General features: G+C 36.2%; 2 protein-coding genes and 2 long non-coding RNA genes across 4 annotated transcripts in view; 1 reads left to right on the top strand and 3 right to left on the bottom strand.

Annotated features, from left to right (window-relative positions):
- The window catches only part of LOC138333031 (putative oxidoreductase YteT), a 50769-nt gene extending 44170 nt beyond the window's left edge, over positions 1-6599 (bottom strand). The window contains exon 1 of the mRNA XM_069281132.1: positions 6461-6599. The gene's annotated coding sequence lies outside the window, so the exon portion shown is untranslated. The remainder of the gene's footprint in view (positions 1-6460) is intronic.
- Positions 6600-7509: 910 nt separating this feature from the next.
- LOC138333030 (putative oxidoreductase YteT) overlaps positions 7510-20023 on the bottom strand; it is a 34439-nt gene continuing 21925 nt past the window's right edge. The window contains exon 14 of the transcript XR_011209934.1: positions 7510-7642. The gene's annotated coding sequence lies outside the window, so the exon portion shown is untranslated. The remainder of the gene's footprint in view (positions 7643-20023) is intronic.
- On the top strand, positions 9941-18531 carry LOC138333028 (uncharacterized). Its single transcript, XR_011209931.1, has 3 exons — positions 9941-9955; positions 15037-15501; positions 15856-18531. It is a non-coding gene; the product is annotated as an uncharacterized lncRNA (long non-coding RNA).
- LOC138333029 (uncharacterized) lies at positions 13519-15045 on the bottom strand. Its single transcript, XR_011209932.1, has 2 exons — positions 14564-15045; positions 13519-13763 (listed from the first exon to the last, which is right to left on the bottom strand). It is a non-coding gene; the product is annotated as an uncharacterized lncRNA (long non-coding RNA).

Below are 20023 nucleotides of genomic sequence, written 5' to 3'. Positions count from 1 at the left end.
TTCAGGTTAATATTTTTTTTTATCCTTTTTGGATTTATGAACTAAATGAAATTTCTATGCTAATGAACTCTATCATCCTTTATTTTACAAAATCATGATATTTAAACATTCTTAAAAATTACTATTAGTCTAAGATATTTGAAATACAATACCACAAAATTCTGTTTTACATATGTTGTTACTCTGAGCAAATGTACGATTACTTTTTATAGCATTTTCATTTTTACTGGTTGGTTAATACTTAAATATCATTCACAATACATTTGTAACCATGCACTTGGTAATTTCTATATATTGGTCATTTTGTAATTGATTTATCAACTAACGTTTAACAGATATACAAAACACTGTGCCCAGGTCAAATTATTCAATTTTAAAATTATATTGCATCATGTACATTTATAACTGATAACTAACAAGAAACATATTATGTTCTAATATAGCTACACACTGTAATATAAATACCAATGATTAATTAGAGAATATATTTTCCATTTTATTAATAGTACAGATTTTCTCAAGCAATGTAACAATTAATTGCTAAATTTTTATATACTCTGTGACTTATCCATGGTTATGCTGTTGTACTATAATTTTTCATATGGAAGTTCTTTTAACATTTTATATTGTGACATTAATACACATGATATTCATATTCACTTAAACATAATGTAAGATATACAAACACATTAACTTAGAATAATGTGGGGAATGCCCAATGCAGTTTTATGCTGGGTTCACATAAGTTGAAATATGTTCCCCTTGCGTTATTTACACAACTTTGCTACATTTATTACTTGCACAACAACAAAGAACTTCCTGTGAATTGTATCATTACATTAATTGTTTACTAGTCTTAGTCTAATTAAAGACGAGGCATCATGCTAGTGTATTAAAACGATATGACGTTGACCTAGCGCTATTCATTTGCTTTCATTTTCATTTTAATAACAGCATAATTATCATGAATATGTCGAAGTCCTGTAATTGTTTTTGTATTTTGCTTACACAAACTCTAGCTACAAATATAGAATCAGTTCTTTTGCGTTCTTCAAGTTGATTTACATTGTACATCATTTATAATTATTAAGTACATAATCTATAATTATCAAGCTTTATATAAATTCTTCATATGATAATGTTTATGTCTTGTATCAATTTAGATTGTATTTCGGAAACAAAGCGGAATATAATAAGTTTTATTTTAAATTTATTATTATTATTTCAAATTATAACTAATTTTAAATAATTATTAACAAGGGACGTAATATAATATAATAAGTTTTATTTCATAAGATACTGATATAGACTTACAGCTATTCGTGTGTGTCCCAGGTCTAAACGTATATATACTATCAGTTATCGGTGCCATGCGATAGCTGGCCAGGTCTGTACATAATAGTCTGGGTTATAGGTATAAGTTTCTCGTTGTTGTGTAATGGTATGTGGTGCCTGAACATCTTATATGTAATGCTAATTGTGAAACTGGTCAGTATTAATTGGTTCAGCGTGTTACTTATGTTATGCAGTAGCTATCCATGTATCAGATGTTTCAGGTGTTGGATATCATGGCCAAATACTGATCCCCATGCTCTCGTTGTTATGTATAAATAGAGCTGACCACTTATTGTAGAAGAGAGAGGGAGAAACATAGAGGAGCACACACCTTGTGTGTGGTCCCATTTTGGGCCACATATATCAACAATGACTCTATGTAACGTATGAAGTACAGCAGAATAAAATGTGAACCAAAACATCAGAGTCAATCATCATTTCAACGACAATTCTCAACGCACAAGAAGTTATACGGACCCAACAAACGAAGTCTACATATACCTGATGGCCACCTATACAACAGCTAAATAATACAACTTTACAAAACAAGATTCAAAAACCATTTTATTATAAGGAGAATCTCAACCCGAGGGGTAATATTCTTAAGTTGTCAAACACGAGGCTTTGCCGAGTGTTTGATAGCTTAAGAATCTTACCCCGAGGGTTGAGATCTCCTGTCTCTCCCCAAAGAGGGTGAATGATTCTTTTTCTTTTACCCTGTGCACCATTTTATGTCTCTAATAAACGTGTCACTTATGCAAGCGAGGATGACGTGACCTCAAAGAGTCGTCGTCTTCGTGACGTCATTTCATTGTTGTCGTGACGTTATAATACTATTACCGCGACGTCATGATACTATTGTCGTGACGTCATACCATTGTTGAGCACGTGCGAAGATTTCGTGTAGCCTGTCTTTACCTTAGGGTGAGATAGAAAAATCTCACACCGGTAAAACTGTGGATGTCCCTGTCTGGAGTAAGAGAAAGAGTTATCTTTTCTCTAGCAACCGTGGATATCCCTGTAAAGTATGGGAAAATAAGCAGTCCATCTGATGGATCCATCAATTTTGTTTACTCCAAATACAGTACTCCCATGCATATATAGAGAATACATGGTTAGTATCTTACAATACAAGGTTTATTTCGGTGCGAGACTTAGCATCAAAATAAAACTGTTTTGTAAGATACTAACCGTGTATTCTGTTTATCCTGCAACCATTATGGCATTCAAAACGAAAGCAAATTGACAGGTTTTTTTTATGCGGAGGTAAAGATTCATTCACTAAACCGAATGAGAGTGCATTCCTTTTTACTGTCGTGGGAAATAAATAAGCGCATTCACAAACAGTATCCGTAATTCTATTCAGTGTGATATATCACTGAAACAAATTGGAAACACTCAAAAAATAATCAAAATCCATTAAAGAATTACTTTACAATACATACTACACCGCCATACGAGATTTTCGATATCGTAAAATGACGTCATTTTGTACATGGCTCTGTAAAACATGATATTATATTAAAGCTCTATTGGATAAAGATCATTGTTTTGTCAGGGATACAATATATTTTGTTGAAATTCTAAGAATATCTTGTAAAATCATTTAAGTTATATGTAATGGTGTAAACTAGGATTTTTTCATGATATAATGTACATCGATGTCTAACTTGACATTATTAGAATTTCATTATAATGTGATAAAATAACAGTCGATGATATTTGTCCATATATACCAATGTAATATTTGTACATGTATAGTTTAGAAAACACAATGGCAGAAATAGTGCAGGTAGGTGAGAAACGGGGGATCGGATTGTAAAGCTCAGTGTATAGTGTGGATAATAGGAATGCCAGCTAGGAGTAGACTTAAAATGCTAAAGTTGAATAAATATGAAAGAGAACAATAGAATGGACTTGTAACCTGATTTTTATTATAATTATTATATAAAGTTTTGTTGAATTATACGTTTTTTGAAAATACTTGTTTGCTTCCATCATAGTCATAAATTGTAATAAATGTCAACTATCGGTACGTTGGGGGAGAAGGGATGTCAGATGAAAGAAGACGTGTCTAGTATCCTTATCAGGGAAAGTACGTAACATACGTGACCTAACAGTTAAACGTCATTAATCAGTGCACTCTGGCTAGGTCTCCCTAAATCTCAACCTAAAACAGTCATCAAGTAGATAAGACCGTCGAATGAGAAATAAATGCCACTATGAATAAGGGGCAAATCCAACCCAGACCGTCTCGGAGAGACCCGACCGGTGGCCTATGCACCGGTAGCATGCATATCAAGGTGGTTTTCTTCTCCTGCAACGATGGCTGGTTGAATTAAGTTTTTTATATAATGCATATAAATATTTTAAGACTCTGATAGTTTACCATTTCCAAAGATGATTTATGGTGTGCGCCGCCCTCAGCTGCGTTGAATTATACTTTTTGTCTTATTATATTACTTATTAATGGGGTTACGAATCGTATTTCAGTGGGAGAAGGAAAACTTTGAATTGCTAGGTATTGTTTTTGGTGTAAATCTCCATGAAATGCCAAAACTGAACTTTGACAGAAAAACTGATCAGACTAAAATCCTTGTTAAAAGTATGGAAAAGACGATCTTTAACACCTATAGGGAAAATTTACATTATCAAATCCCTACTTATCTCACAATTCAACCATCTTTTTATATCTCTACCCAATCCTGGTAATAAATTTATAAGCAAACTCATTTCGGTATTATTTGCCTATTTATGGAATTGGAAACCTGACAAAATTAAGAGGGAGACAATCACACAAAACTATGCAAATGGAGGATTGAAAATGATAAATGTTTTAAAGTTGACAAATTCTCTTAACATTACAAACATGTAGGTGAGAATACTCTATCTTACTAAAGAGAAATGGCAGATAATTCTTAAAACTTTTATCAACATTGATCTTTTCTCAAATTGCGGTTAGGAATACACAAAGATGCATGAAAATACATATATAAATATAAATTCTGGATTTCTTAAATCGTGGTATGTGTTAAGCTCAAAATATAACGAGAAAATCCTTCAGGCAACATTTTGATAGCTCCCATTTGGTATAACAGTGATATTAAAGTCTAAATGCGTTCATTGGCCTTCCAAAAGTTCTCATATATCAATACGACGGTCAAGTTCTGCTTACGTTTCCCAGTTCTGACCATTAAAAGAAAGAAAAGTTGAAAGCATTGAAAGCGAGGCTGCGTGGAAATGTAACCACGGACATAGTCAGCCGGGAGGACGTTTTAGGATTCCTATACTTTAAATTAATTTCTTCGTACGCAGATAGATTCTGACGAGAGATTTTATTTTTTCTATTTCATAAGAAATTGTACTGGATACATTCACACCATTTTTACAGACTTTAGCCATCCTTGCCCGACTGTTCACTTTAAGGTAGATAGAAGGATCATTTTAGTAGCTATAGCTAGTACATGTACACTAATCAGGGGGATAGCACACACGATTGTCCAGAGTCATTAATCAATCACCAAGGTCTCTCAATATGCTTACAAATGAACATTAAACATTAAAAGTAATGCAAGACGCAAATGGATACTGTAAATATTTATATATGTGGTGAAATGAAATATTACTTGAGGAAATAAAAGAATAATAGAAAGTAATGGTATGTTTATAATTTTGTCGAAAACACTGTTCAGGTTTAAATTATAATTAGTCATAATGCATTTTGTATAGTCTATATAGTGAAAAGTAGAGAGCAACACTATACAGCTTTGTGAAATCAAGACAGGTAAGAAATAAATCTAACATTTCACATTACACATTTGCTGTTCTTTATTGATTCATGTATAAAACCAATAGGTGAATTAGTGATATGAAGTAATATATAGAAAATTAATTACATTTGTTTTTACATTTTTGAGAATAAAATAAGACAATAATAGAGTAGTTACACAAAAGCCATAGTCAGGATAGTACATCTTCTGACATAAGTAAGAGAAGCACTGAAAACTGTTAATCGATCACGATATTGTACAATCCTCGATCCTCCGGGCCTCCGCTTGTTTCGGTACTTCCCGACCTATACATAAAAAATAGTCGAAATATTCTACTGAAATACAGTCTGGCTATGTCCTATACTTGCACAATAACGAACAAACCATGAACAGGTGATTTTTAATTAGAATAAAAACTACAATTCCGTCTCTAAGTTTGACATTTGCGAGTTTATCTGGGTTTAGGTTTTGTTAATTTAACGTCCTATTAACAGCCAGGGTCATGTAAGGACATGCCAGGTTTGTTGATGGAGGAAAGCCGGAGTACCCGGAGAAAAACTACCGAACAGCGGTCAGTTCCTTGCAACTGCCCCATTTGGGATTCGAACTTGCGATCTAGAGGTGGAGGGCTTGTGGTCATATGTCGTGACATGTTAACCACTCGGCCATCGCGTCAATACCGCCAGTTTATCAGCAGTGCATGGTGTGTACATGGTTACACTACACCAGAGATATGGGATAGGGCTCTCGTTTAATCTATGGCTGTTTTGTTACATAACCTAGATACTGACACAGATGATTACATGAACAGGTATAAAAAATATGACCATCCATGCTGGCAAATTATTCATTGAGCAACGCTGAATCGAGCAATGATGCATTAAACATTCGCATATATATTCATTGTGTGTGAATCACGACGTCAATGATGCGTCTCAAAGGAAAGAAAGCATATGCATGTTTATGGTGACAGATAAATGGGCTTAGAGTTAACTATGGCTGACTTTTTAAGAAGTTTTATGTCCATGATCATGTTCGGTTCCCTATTAAGCCCCCCTCCTTTGGTACAACTTTGTGCGGCTTAGGTACTAATGACGGCAAATGAATATGGTAGTCGTGACTACATCACGTTCATTTCAAGAAAGTTTCACCAACATTTTCAATATGACTGTCATCTTGGACTTCGGATCGACCCAAAAAAAAAGAAAAAGAATATGTAAATATATAACAATACTTGCTCAAGACCATGCCAGGATCAGTTTCAGATAAATAGCACTGGCAGATATTGAGAAGTTAAACATGGCAGCTTTCTTAAACTTCGCATCGACCTGAAAACAACAAAACTTTGTCATTACCTTTATACAACTGTGGTGGGATGTTGTGACACCGCCGACGTCCTCAGCCAAGGCCATCCCTCATTGGTCACAGTGATGAGCAGTCACTGCGTGCGCATCGATGGTGGGTGTCCAGCTGTGATTGCGCAAACACAGTATCACTAGACATCAGTCTGGACTTTTTAAATTCATTTTAAGATAACACAATTTACATGTCGTTGCCTATCTTCTGTTTACAGACGAAGACTTGTTGTAAAACATAGCGTACCGGTGTAATATTAGTTGTTAGGGAAGACTAATCATGATATGTATGGAAACCACCGCCTGCAATATAAATGTATTATTTAATGAACAGTGTTATGTTTACCAAGACGTACATAGCTCTTTAGTAAAAAAAACTCCGCGGTAATAAGTTGAAATTCCTAGTGAAAGCAGCAAGAATGCGACAGGAAGACGACTTAATATATTTAACAAAGAAGACATAAAACGTCGGATACCGAAATCAAGACGTCTGTAAAAGAAATGATGAATACTACAATTGTACCGGGATCTCGAAAAGAAGTCGTGACTTTTCTATGTTAATGACTGGTACATTAATAGAATCTTAATGTCGACCCACACTTTTGGTAACATGTAAATTAAGCGATGATTAATACAGTACTCGTTTAACCAAAAGTCCAATTTCAGTACAACATGTTAATTGTAAAGCTCACTTGATGTAATCACTGTCCTTTTCAGATCTGGTAAATAATCGGCTGCACCATTAATCATGGTCAGATGTCAATAAATCAGGATAGAGATTATTTGATGTGGCACATATTTCTATCTACGTCAATTCATCATTCTGTGCTCTCATTGCTTTGCTTTAACTTTATAAGTTAACTATTGTACTTTGTATCGTTACTGTCATGAACTCCTTTATTGGAATCGTTCAGAATGCAAGAACGACATGTGGAAGATAAAATCCATGAAAATCACACACTGTCATCTCCAATCAACTTGTGTGTATGGGGTCTTCTGTAAACTCCAGTCGTGTACAGTGTGCGTTGGCAGAGACGCAAGAAGCTTCCCGCCCGGGAAGATACCGTTGGTGATATGACCAGGTTCTAGCTGCTACCATTAGAGAAAGAGCCGTTGTAGAGAAATGCATTCTCAGGACCAACCTGGGGATGAGAGCTGATATCTGCTACAGAATACACTTCACTGAAACCAGAAATAATGCATGGTCGAAGCAGCTCTGAAAGGTCTTCGTGATAGGGGAGAATGTGTCATGGGAAAAATATGTGGGTTAGCACATGGCGACCAATTATTAAGAGATGGCATTGCGGGAGAAGAAATTGGTGAAACACCTGTATTTGTTCCCAATCGAGCCTGATACGGAATGTTTTCCTAAACAATTGATGTACAAACGTAAAAAATATTCCAAAACGTCATAATAATAGAGGAGAGCAGCTGTAAATGAAATGAGGAGAAAACAACATGGTGGTTTGTGGTGCAAACATCGACCTCACATGATAGCCGAAATTGATATCACCTATTGACCGTGCAACCAGAGGACACCGTAGAGAAAGAGGGTGGATACTGACGAAAACGAAGGTCATGACGACGCTGTCCGCATCAACAACAGAAAAATGTTTAAAATTATCGCCATTATTGTCATAAATGAAATGCATCAATACGACTTCTGTACAGCTTACTTTCAATGCTACATGTAGGTGTAATTGTAGGGTCTCCCGACATTGGTTTTTTATCTATACAATAGCCACGTTATAGACCGTCTGTCTTTGTAATATTCATTAGGTCATCTAACCCGAAGGGTCAAGATGACCTATAGTCGTCATATTTCGTCCGTCGTCGTCCGCCGTGCTCCGTGCATGAACTTTTCAAATTTTGAACTTCTTCTCAAGTTCTACCAGTGCAATTTAGCTGAAACTTACATGAAAGGATCCTGACATGGTCCCGAAAAAATGTTGTTGTTTTTCGGGTAGATCCGAAATCCAAGATGGCCGCCACAGCCGCCATTTTGAAAACACATTTTGCACCTCTTCTCAAGTTCTACCGGTGCAATTTGGCTGAAACTTACATGAAATGATCCTGACATGGTCCCGACAATGTGTTGTTATTTTTCGGGTTGATCCGAAATCCAAGATGGCCGCCACAGCCGCCATCTTGATAACACATTTGGAACTTTTCCTCAATTTCTACCGGTGCGATTTGGCTGAAACTTGCATGAAATGATCCTGACATTGTCCCGACAAAGTGTTGTTATTTTTCGTGCTGATCCTTAATCCAAGATGGTCGTCATAGCTGCCATCTTGAAAACACATTTTGAACTTCTTTCTAAGTTTTACCGGTAATGTTTGGCTGAAACTTGCATGAAATGATCCTGACATGACCCCGACAAAGTGTTGTTACATCTCTGGTTGATCCCAAATCGAAAATGGCTACCATGACACTATATCTGATTAAGGTTCATGTAATGGCTTTAACCAGTGATATTTTGCAAGCCTAAAACGCATTATTGTGCTGCTATTGAACAGAACAAATTTCATTAATTGTTGGTATATACCCTGGCTAACTGTCAGTCTTACTGTTGATAAGTAATTAGTGAAGCTGCTTGTAAATTTCAGTAAAATAAGAGAAAAATGTATATTTCTGGAGAAGACATAGAACTCGTGTGAATTGCATGGATGGCACCAAATAAACATGCCATCGTGTTCAGTTGTGAATATGCCAGGTACTCCAACAGTTTGTTTGGCAAAATCGGACCAGCTAATAGCGCAGGAGCCTATTGTTGTAAATGCAAATGGCTGCTTTAAATGGCGGATCACAAATATAGCATATAAGAAGACATTTTAATTGATACAAGTGCTCTTATATACACTATAAGGTACTCTGAACATGACAAGAAGAATATTTACGAAAAAAATAGTTAAAATGTGGACTTTGAGGCTCTTTCCGGAAATTTGCATTTTTCGCCCCAAACAGATTGTTTGAACTATTTTTTTCGTGAAGAGTCTTTTTGTTATGTTCAGAGTACCTTATGGTGTCTAAAAAAGCATTTGTATCAATTGAGATGGCTTCTTATATGCGATATTTTTGATCCGCCATTTATAGCAGCCATTTGCATTTACTACACTAGGCTCCGGCGCTATTTGCTGGTCCGATTTTGCCAAACAAACTGTTGGAGTACCTGGCATATTCACAACTGAACACGATGGCATGATTATTTGGTGCCATCAATGCAATTCACACGAGTTCTATGTCTTCTCCAGAAATATACATTTTTCTCATATTTTACTGTATTTTACACGCAGCTTTACAAATTACATATCAACAGTAAGACTGACAGTTAGCCAGGGTATATATCAACAATTAATGAAATTAGTTCTGTTCAATTGCAGCACAGTAATGAGTTTTAGGCTTGCAAAATATCACTGTTTAAAGCCATTACATGAACCTTAATTACCTATTATTATTGCCAAGGTAGTACATGTAAGACAGAGGACCGTTAAAGTGAATAGTCGGGCAAAGGAAACCAGTCTAAATGCGTTCTTTGGTCTTCCAAAAGTCTTTGTATACCATAATGATGGTCAAGTTCTGCTTACGGTGTCCAGCTTTGACCATTGAAATTTTGGGGAAGCCCCGTGTAAATTTAGCACAGTTCTAAATATAAATTCGCCAAACTCTTTGAAAACGAGGCTCCGTGGAAATGTCAACATGGACATGTGTTTCTCAGTCGTGTCGGTTTCGTTTCGTGTGATAAACCACTAATGCGGTATGCAAATTGTTGTTTTGAGATGATACATTTGATGCACATGAAGTATTCTTACATTAATGACAATGCTTTGTAATAATTTTTCGATAAAAGCATCTTGTACATGGAAATCGACACAAATATTCGGCCGATGCAGAGATGGGGCCCCGGCAAGGGGCAATTATTGCAGCATCGCATTCGTCGTATTTTACATCAACCGAATCATGAAAGATTAAGTACAAATAATCGTAACATAATTTCCCATTTAAAACCACACGAAAACGTTCCATAGAACGTCCATGTATGTAGCTGTCAAAGATGTGAAAATAAATTAGCTCATACATAGATATTTTACAAGCACAGTATATGTGTTCAATTATTCGTGTAGTTTTTTGCAGAGATTTAATTAAATTATCTATGTCTCTGTTTTTTTGTTTTTTTTTGTAAAAGAGAGATGACATGAATGTCCAGCTGGAAGGAAAGAAACTTTTATGATGTATATGTATCGTACAATGTATATATGTAAACGTACATTCCATGTAGCTGCTATAGAATTACAACTAGGAAATTCTCTCAAACATTGATAATATTTAATTCTTCACATTCATGTAGGCCTATGCTGTGAGAATTAACACATCATATATATTTCCAGAAAACATATAGGCCTACATGTATGTTACTTTCCTTTTCTGTTGTTTCCTGTTCTTTTTTGTGCTCTGGAGAAAAAGATGATTGAGTTGAAGAAAAGTAATTAATTAAGAAATGTGTACCACAGTACTTTGTCTGTAGCCGAGGGGTTCTATACTGTTTTAATAGTCCAGTAATTAATAATTAAATTGAAAATTTCAAAATTAAGATGAAATTGTAAATTCCATTTTTGAATGAAGTGGTTCCCCTCCTTTGAGAGTACACAGTGTGTATACCCTTTTTGGTTTTTAGGAATAATACCTGAATAGGAACCTGAAATAACATGACAATCAATCAGGTATGTGTGTGTTGGGGGGTGGGGGTGGGGTGGAGGTGGGGGGGCTTAAAAACCGAAGAATCATGAGGTTGGGAAGTTGTAACTTGAGTGGGGGGTTGAAATATAGAAGAAATAGCTACAGATAACTGGAAGTGGAAGGGTGCTTTATCATTGATCTGGTCATTGCATATTTGGGGTTTACATGGCTTTTTTTTGGTTATTTAGTCTCATTGATTTTGGAGCAACTTTGAATCCATATGGTACTGTATATCTTTCTTTTTTCCATGTGTAGCTATTTCTTCTGTATTTCACCCTCCGCCCAAGTAACAACTTCCCAATAGGTACCACTTTTTTGTTTAGAACTCAAATCAAAGACAGATGTACATAGTACTACATACTACATTTTAGTCTATGTGTTTGTAATCACTGTTACTACAGTATTAATACATAAATGGTCTATGTACAAGTTACACATAGACAATAAATGTGAAATTTGGTTCAGACAAAAAGATTTTTAACATTTCAGATAACTTGCTAGTTTTATGGTTTTATTTATATGCTGAGTCTACTCTCTTGTAAAGTACAGTGGCGTAGCAAGGTCTGGATAGGTCTGCATGCCTGGGGGTGCAGGGGGCGACAGCCCCCTGCTCAGGGTCCAGGGGCGAAGCCCCGGTAGGGGGTATGGGGGGCGAAGCCCCCTAGAAGCTTTCTAAGAAATAGCGGTAACAAACTTCAATTATCAAAATTCAAAATGGTGGCCTGTCGGCCATCTTGTTGACCGTTCGGACCCAAAATGTAATTAGGGACCTAAGGGAACCTACATATAAAATTTGAGACAGATCACTTCAGTACTTTCTGAGAAATAGCGGTAACAAACTTAAACTATCAAAATCCAAGATGGCGGCCTGGCGGCCATCTTGTTGACCGATCGGTCCCAAAATGAAATATGCACAACAAGGGCCCTAGGGGAACCTACATGTGAAATTTGGGAGAGATCCCTTCAGTACTTTCTGAGAAATAGCTGTAACAAACTTTAACTATCAAAATCCAAGATGGCAGCTCAAAGGCCATCTTGTCAACCGATCAGTTCAAAAATGAAATCTGCACAACTAGGGCCCTAGGGGAACCTTCATGTGAAATTTGAGAGAGATCCCTTCAGTACTTTCTGAGAAATAGCGGTAACAAACTTTAACTATCAAAATCCAAGATGGCAGCCATCTTGTTAACCGATCGGTCCTAAAATGTAATATGCACAACTAGGGCCCTAGGGGAACCTACATGTGAAATTTAAGAGAGATCCCTTCAGTAATTTCTGAGAAATAGTGGTAACAAACTTTAACTATCAAAATCCAAGATGGCGGCCTGGCGGCCATCTTGTTGACCGATCGGTCCTAAAATGCAATATGCACAACAAGGGCCCTAGGGGAACCTACATGTGAAATTTGAGAGAGATCCCTTCAGTACTTTCTGAGAAATAGCGGTAACAAACTTTAACAATCAAAATCCAAGATGGCGGCCTGGCGGCCATTTTGTTAACCGATCGGTCCTAAAATGCAATATGCACAACTAGGGCCCTAGGGGAACCTACATGTGAAATTTGAGAGAGATCCCTTCAGTACTTTCTGAGAAATAGCGGTAACAAACTTTAACTATCAAAATCCAAGATGGCGGCCTGGCGGCCATCTTGTTAACCGATCGGTCCTAAAATGCAATATGCACAACTAGGGCCCTAGGGGAACCTACATGTGAAATTTGAGAGAGATCCCTTCAGTACTTTCTGAGAAATAGCGGTAACAAACTTTACCTATCAAAATCCAAGATGGCGGCCTGGCGGCCATCTTGTTAACCGATCGGTCCTAAAATGCAATATGCACAACTAGGGCCCTAGGGGAACCTACATGTGAAATTTGAGAGAGATCCCTTCAGTACTTTCTGAGAAATAGCGGTAACAAACTTTAACTATCAAAATCCAAGATGGCGGCCTGGCGGCCATCTTGTTAACCGATCGGTCCTAAAATGCAATATGCACAACTAGGGCCCTAGGGGAACCTACATATGAAATTTGAGAAAGATCCCTTCAGCCCTTTCTGAGAAATAGCGGTAACAAGAAATGTTAACGGACGGAAGGACGGACGGACGGACGGACGGACGGACGACGGACCACGGACAAAAAGTGATTTGAATAGCCCACCATCTGATGATGGTGGGCTAAAAAAATCCTTATATTTTAAAAGTAATTGAAAAGCTATCTCACAAGCCCTGACAAACAAATGGGCCGGCATGTGGATGCAAGAATTATAATCACTGGATCTAGAGGACTAATATAAACAAATATTTCTACAAAGTTAAACAATGAAAAAGTATTGCATCATAATTTTATTTAATGATTACAGTTGAAAGGAACATTTAATAAATTAATACTGTTTAAATGTTCTGTTCATGATCTTCTAGGTCCATATTGGAAAAGTTTACTTTCAAGAGCACTCATATCAGCATTCTTCAGTCTTCATATGATGCTAATTGTATGTATATGTATACATACACTTGTATACAGGTCCAAGGGATGAACTTTCTGTATTCATGTCACTATGCATGCATGGTACCTGAAAAAAAAGAACCAACAATTTTTTATATCTGTTGAATATGACAAAAATTGAAATGATCAATTTCAAATATATATAAATGAATAAATGTAGGTTCATTCTACAGGTTTTTTTTTATTTTAGAGAAAACATTTTATAAGTTGTGAATGTGTCACTGATGCATTTGATAGAATCAAATATTGTTTCAAAAAAGATACAAAATTCATTATCTATAGTTCCAACAAAAATTCAGAATAATTATAAATGATACATGGCTGCAGTACATTTCAACTCTGTAAAGTTTGTCATATACACATGAACCAGGTACAGTTGTAATAAATATACAAACACTATCTATTATTATGACCAGAAATAATACTGTATGTGTCCTCCAAATATATCTAAAGAACAAGCTAAAACCTACATGTACATATGTATATGTGTATATCAGAACATATACAATACAGTTTTACCAATTAACCTACAATGTAAATCCTATATACAATGTATGTGTATAACACTATACATCAGAACTGTATGAATTGACCGGTAGCATAATATTATAGATTAATTGAAACAAATCTTAGCTTGATAATGCACTAGCGGTTACATTCTAACTGTACATGCATTATATACAACGGTACATTTTATAAATATACAGGGCATTCATTACCCCTAAAGAGGCCCCACGAAAGAACCGCTATTTACCCCAGGGTTACGTTTTACGCGATTGGGGAACAGGTATGAAACATGTGACCACTCATTTATGAAAAAATACTGCTAGAGACTATTTACATAATGATCAAAATACGAAGACTCACTCACTATCAGCTGAGCAGGGAGTACCGGGTAGTAGGCCAAGGTACGTACAGTAGCGGTCCGGAGCCGCGTGCTCGTTTGAACTGTTCTCTTCACTATAACAAGTTGTATTAACACTCTCCATGCGTCGTAATGTTTACCGAGTCAGTTATTGTGATTGTCGCTGCTCCATTGCCTTTCCTTTCGCATTTTAGGTGAGTCGGTTGTTTTTGCGGAAACCTTTTGGTTCAAAACTACGGTAGCCATGTTTTGTTTACTACGGAGAGTGGTGGATGTTGCGCATGCGTTAAGATTGACCTGCACTCATAGCCGGTCGGGAGGACTTTTAGGATTCCCATAGATATTATTATTTTCTTCGCATGTACAGCGATTTTGACGGAAAGTTTTATTTTTCTAATTCATAAGAAATTATACCGGATATATTAATACCATTTTTACCGATTTTACAGTCACTTGCCCGACTATTCGCTTTAAGGTCATTTGGCCTCTTGTATTTATTACAGCTCTGGTTTTGGTCTCAATATTGCCAACGCCACAAAAAAAAACGTTTTTTTTTTTTTTTTTTTTTTGCTTATTTTATTCGGGGATGTTGCAAATTAATGAAATACATGTCGCGGTGTTTGAATTCACTGTGTACATAAAATCTATTATATTAGGTCTTAAAACTACATGCGCTGTGTATTGTCTGAATTTACATGTCCCTGTGTCATGTTATGTCCTGTACATGTAAATCTGTGTGTATGTAAGTTGTTATGATGACGTATGAGAGGTGAGTGAATGGATTGGTTGAGTGTGTCACATTGACCCTGCATGACCCTGTCCTTGCACGTGCACGCCCACCCTGGTGGAAGCGTGTCCACACATTACATGGAAAATAGGCACCGGACATGTAACACCTATAGCTGGAAGCCTGTGTGCTTTACGGCCACAGTGCTGAAAGGTATGTTTATTTAATATTTAACTAGAAATAAAGTAATTAACTTATTATTCATTATGCAATATAATTAATATACTTAATAGTTTTCTGTTATAACTTCTTTAAATAAATTGTCCATAAACCTTTATAATTTGTATATGTATAACAAAGGATCGCACGTGGTCCGTTAGGTTCAGGTAATGTATAGGGTAAAGTGATTGTAAACTAAATGTAATAACCATGAAATTAAAATAGAATTTACTATAGATATATAATAAATAAATACCTGTATATTATATTTATTACTTTACAGTATAAATATATCATATTATAGCCGGTACATTTATGTGTCCCTATGTATTGTTCTTTTTATTTCAGGTTATCTGTCTCCGTTTTGCGTATAATAAAACTATCAGCTGTTTACAGTTGTCAGAGTAGTTTATTTACGAAGAGAACAAATACCCATATTATCACTCTCGTGACATTGGCGCCCAACGTATAAGTTCGAAGGAGGCAGTCCCCGGCGTGCAACCCATAGTTTACCACGTGGGTGATCACGTGATACCAGCTAGTGGACCGGAAAGTATGCTCAAGGGGAGATCACTCCGATTTGATATCTCTACTTTTCAACATGTGCTTCCGGTTTTGATGTCTTCTGTTTACCTGTGATTGTCATCGTCTTTATTTTCGTCTTGTCATTATGGATTCGTGATTATTTCGTTGTCATCGTGTTTACTTTGGAGTTCCTGCTGTCGCCGTTGGATTGCAACTGATTGTTATTCTGTGTCGTCCAGTCGAGAGCCGTCCAATTGTTGACATTTATCGTTCGCGTGTTTATCTTTGACTTTATTTTTGTTTTCATTGTCATTTGTATTCACTATTGATATTATTCATTGCGTTTGCTATTGATTTGTTTGATGTCTCATGTTCATTTTCATGATTTAGGCTATTCTCATCGTTAACACTAGCGTGGTAAAAGTAATTGGATAATTCCGGTTCAATTAATTTTAAACATTATGCTAGTGTAGATTAAATTTAAATCTAGTCTTAAATAATTATACTACTTATAAGACTCTAAATCGTATTTAATATAACTATATAAATAGATCAGTAACAACATTATCATAAACATTTTATAACATTTTAGATACATTTGTATATTCATCTAAAATTTAAATCCGTAAAATGTGATAAACTTTTATATTTCTTTACATTTCAAACTATCTTATATTTACATATATTGCATGCTTGCTTCCCAGCTAACAATCCCAACCTACTAACACTGCACACACTGCACTGCACTGTAGCGGAAGTTGAGAATTGTGTCAGAAGTTCAAGAGCTGAGTGAAACTGCGGCTGAAGATGGGTTTGTAAATGTTGTATTTGTCCTTCGCGTTTTATGTCAGCGCATTGTATTGTATATAAGTAATCCACACCTCTACATATTCTGTATAATCTAGTTTTGAATACTTATGATAGAGGTTATTGAGAGTTCCTCCTCCACTACTAGCTCTGACAGCTCGGATAATGATGGGAGTCAAACACCCAGGAACGTTATTCCTGTTAGGAGACCCATATACGCACTGTTGCTGAGTCGCGACGGCCAGTGCAACCATATACCGTTGGGTATATGGGGAATTCTCCGAAACAGGGTAACAGGGGTGTGTGTCAAAACTCTAATGCTGCAGGCGGTGTTGGTCAGGCACAAGACTCCGTTCCAGCTGTAAGGTCCATACGAGCTTGTAAACTCCTGTTATATGGAGAATGACTCGTTGAAACCTTAGCACCATTCAATTCTGGGTCTGCGGTCTACGCTCAGACATCTAGAGCAGTGGGAGAATGTCATAGTGAGCAAAGACCACTCCTGATTGTGAAAATCATATTTAATATCTACAGCTACTAATGTGTATTACCTTATGGTTTTCCATTTATTAAGTAGAATTGTAGCATAATTGCAACTTACGTTCAATTATAATAAATGTTTAAATTATATTCACATCAGAAGTGCTTTGTTTCACTTGGCAGAGGAGAAATTCTTATTAGGCTAATTAGGTATATATTACCTTGGGACACTGGCCAGGGTGATTAATTTTGTAGTTTTGAGTTAAAATAAAAGTTGTTAAGATATTTTTCAAACTGTTAAGAGTATTGTTCAATGAGCAGTTATCTTATAGTCCTTGTAGGTAGGGATCGCCCCAATCACTTGGATACTGGATACTGCACTGCTAATCGAGTTTCTTATCAATATTTTTACTGTAAATGTTTAACTTTAGCATAATTTAAATGCCAGGAGTCATTTTCCTTTGCAGGGGAGAATGTCGCGGTGTTTGAATTCACTGTGTACATAAAATCTATTATATTAGGTCTTAAAACTACATGCGCTGTGTATTGTCTGAATTTACATGTCCCTGTGTCATGTTATGTCCTGTACATGTAAATCTGTGTGTATGTAAGTTGTTATGATGACGTATGAGAGGTGAGTGAATGGATTGGTTGAGTGTGTCACATTGACCCTGCATGACCCTGTCCTTGCACGTGCACGCCCACCCTGGTGGAAGCGTGTCCACACATTACATGGAAAATAGGCACCGGACATGTAACACCTATAGCTGGAAGCCTGTGTGCTTTACGGCCACAGTGCTGAAAGGTATGTTTATTTAATATTTAACTAGAAATAAAGTAATTAACTTATTATTCATTATGCAATATAATTAATATACTTAATAGTTTTCTGTTATAACTTCTTTAAATAAATTGTCCATAAACCTTTATAATTTGTATATGTATAACAAAGGATCGCACGTGGTCCGTTAGGTTCAGGTAATGTATAGGGTAAAGTGATTGTAAACTAAATGTAATAACCATGAAATTAAAATAGAATTTACTATAGATATATAATAAATAAATACCTGTATATTATATTTATTACTTTACAGTATAAATATATCATATTATAGCCGGTACATTTATGTGTCCCTATGTATTGTCAGGTATTGTTCTTTTTATTTCAGGTTATCTGTCTCCGTTTTGCGTATAATAAAACTATCAGCTGTTTACAGTTGTCAGAGTAGTTTATTTACGAAGAGAACAAATACCCATATTATCACTCTCGTGACATACAAAAATATTTATCCAAAGGAGATTATGGCGCTAACAGCTGAATGGCTTGTATTAGCCAAATGAAAGATGGATCTTTTCTATGCGTTTTTGTTCCATTGAAACTTTAGATAATAATGAAAACTATTCAAGAAAACTAACTACCTCTCTCAAAAGTCAAGACGTCTGCTATTTTGTTATAACATCTGCCTCATAATGAAATATGCAAAACTAGGGACCATACAGCAGTGGCGTAGGGGGGGGGGGGGGGGGGGGGCAAAGGGTCTTCAATATTTTGTAACACCCCCCCCCACCCACCCACAGGAGATACTTTATTTCAAATATCATTACATATAATCCTTGTACACATGTATAGAAACACATAGACAGTGTCCCCCCCCCCCCCCCCCCTAGAAAAAATATTACGATTTAGAATGGCTGAGATAAGTTTACGATGTATTTTGATGAATTTTCGAGCGCGGAAGGGGGAAGATTTTAATGTTTGTGGGGTTCGGGTCTCCCCTTGGTGAAAATATTACGATTTAGAATAACAGAGATGAGTTTAACGATGTATTTTTATGAAATTACGATCGCCGAAGTCGCGAGATTTTTGTGTTTGGTGGTCCGGGTGTCTCCCCCGTGAAAAAAACCTTACGATTTATAATTGGCTGAGATGGGTATTACGATGTATTTTAATGAGTTTGCGAGCGCCGAAGGCGCGAACTTTTGGTGTTTTGGATGTCTCAACCGGGAATTTGCGAGCGCCGAAGGCGTGATAATCTGGTGTTTGTGGGGTCCGCGGGTCTCCCCCGGGAAAAATTACGATTAAGTATGATTGAGATGAGTTTACGATGTATTTTTATGATTTTGCGAGCGCCGAAGGCCCGAGATTTTGTTTTTTGGGAGTCCAAGTGTCTCCTCCGGGAAAAAATAATACGTTTTAGAATGGCTGAGATGAATTTTCAATGTGTTTTGATGATTTTAAAGCGTTCTGAACACGGTAATTTTTCGATTGAAAGTTACCTGCATTTAGAAATGATTATTGTGAATGTCGTCATTCCATTATGCAACCCTGCTCGATCTGAACATACCGGATGCACACCACCAGCATATCATTGTGTGACTCAAAATAATAACAAATATCTTTTAAGATATCTTTTTTAAATAGTATAATCCCTTGATGGACATTATTAGTCTAGGTCGTGAATTAAATTTTCATTATTAAAGGTTTGAACATTGCGTGTTGAACGTTTTAGGAAGCGGAAAATTTTCTAAAATGAAGTACGAAAAATGTGCAGGAGGACAAAATTACAAAAAAATTTTTTTAGCACCAGAAAAAAAATGTGCAAGGAGGACAAATGTGCAAAAGACATAGACATGTTTGTTTAAATGTGGCCACTATATATCATTTTTACAAATGGACATGCAGAATACAGGATCAAGAAAAACC

Source organism: Argopecten irradians, chromosome 10, assembly GCF_041381155.1.
Source record: "Argopecten irradians isolate NY chromosome 10, Ai_NY, whole genome shotgun sequence".
NCBI classification, from domain to species: domain Eukaryota; kingdom Metazoa; phylum Mollusca; class Bivalvia; order Pectinida; family Pectinidae; genus Argopecten; species Argopecten irradians.
This window is presented reverse-complemented; position numbering and strand designations above follow the sequence as displayed.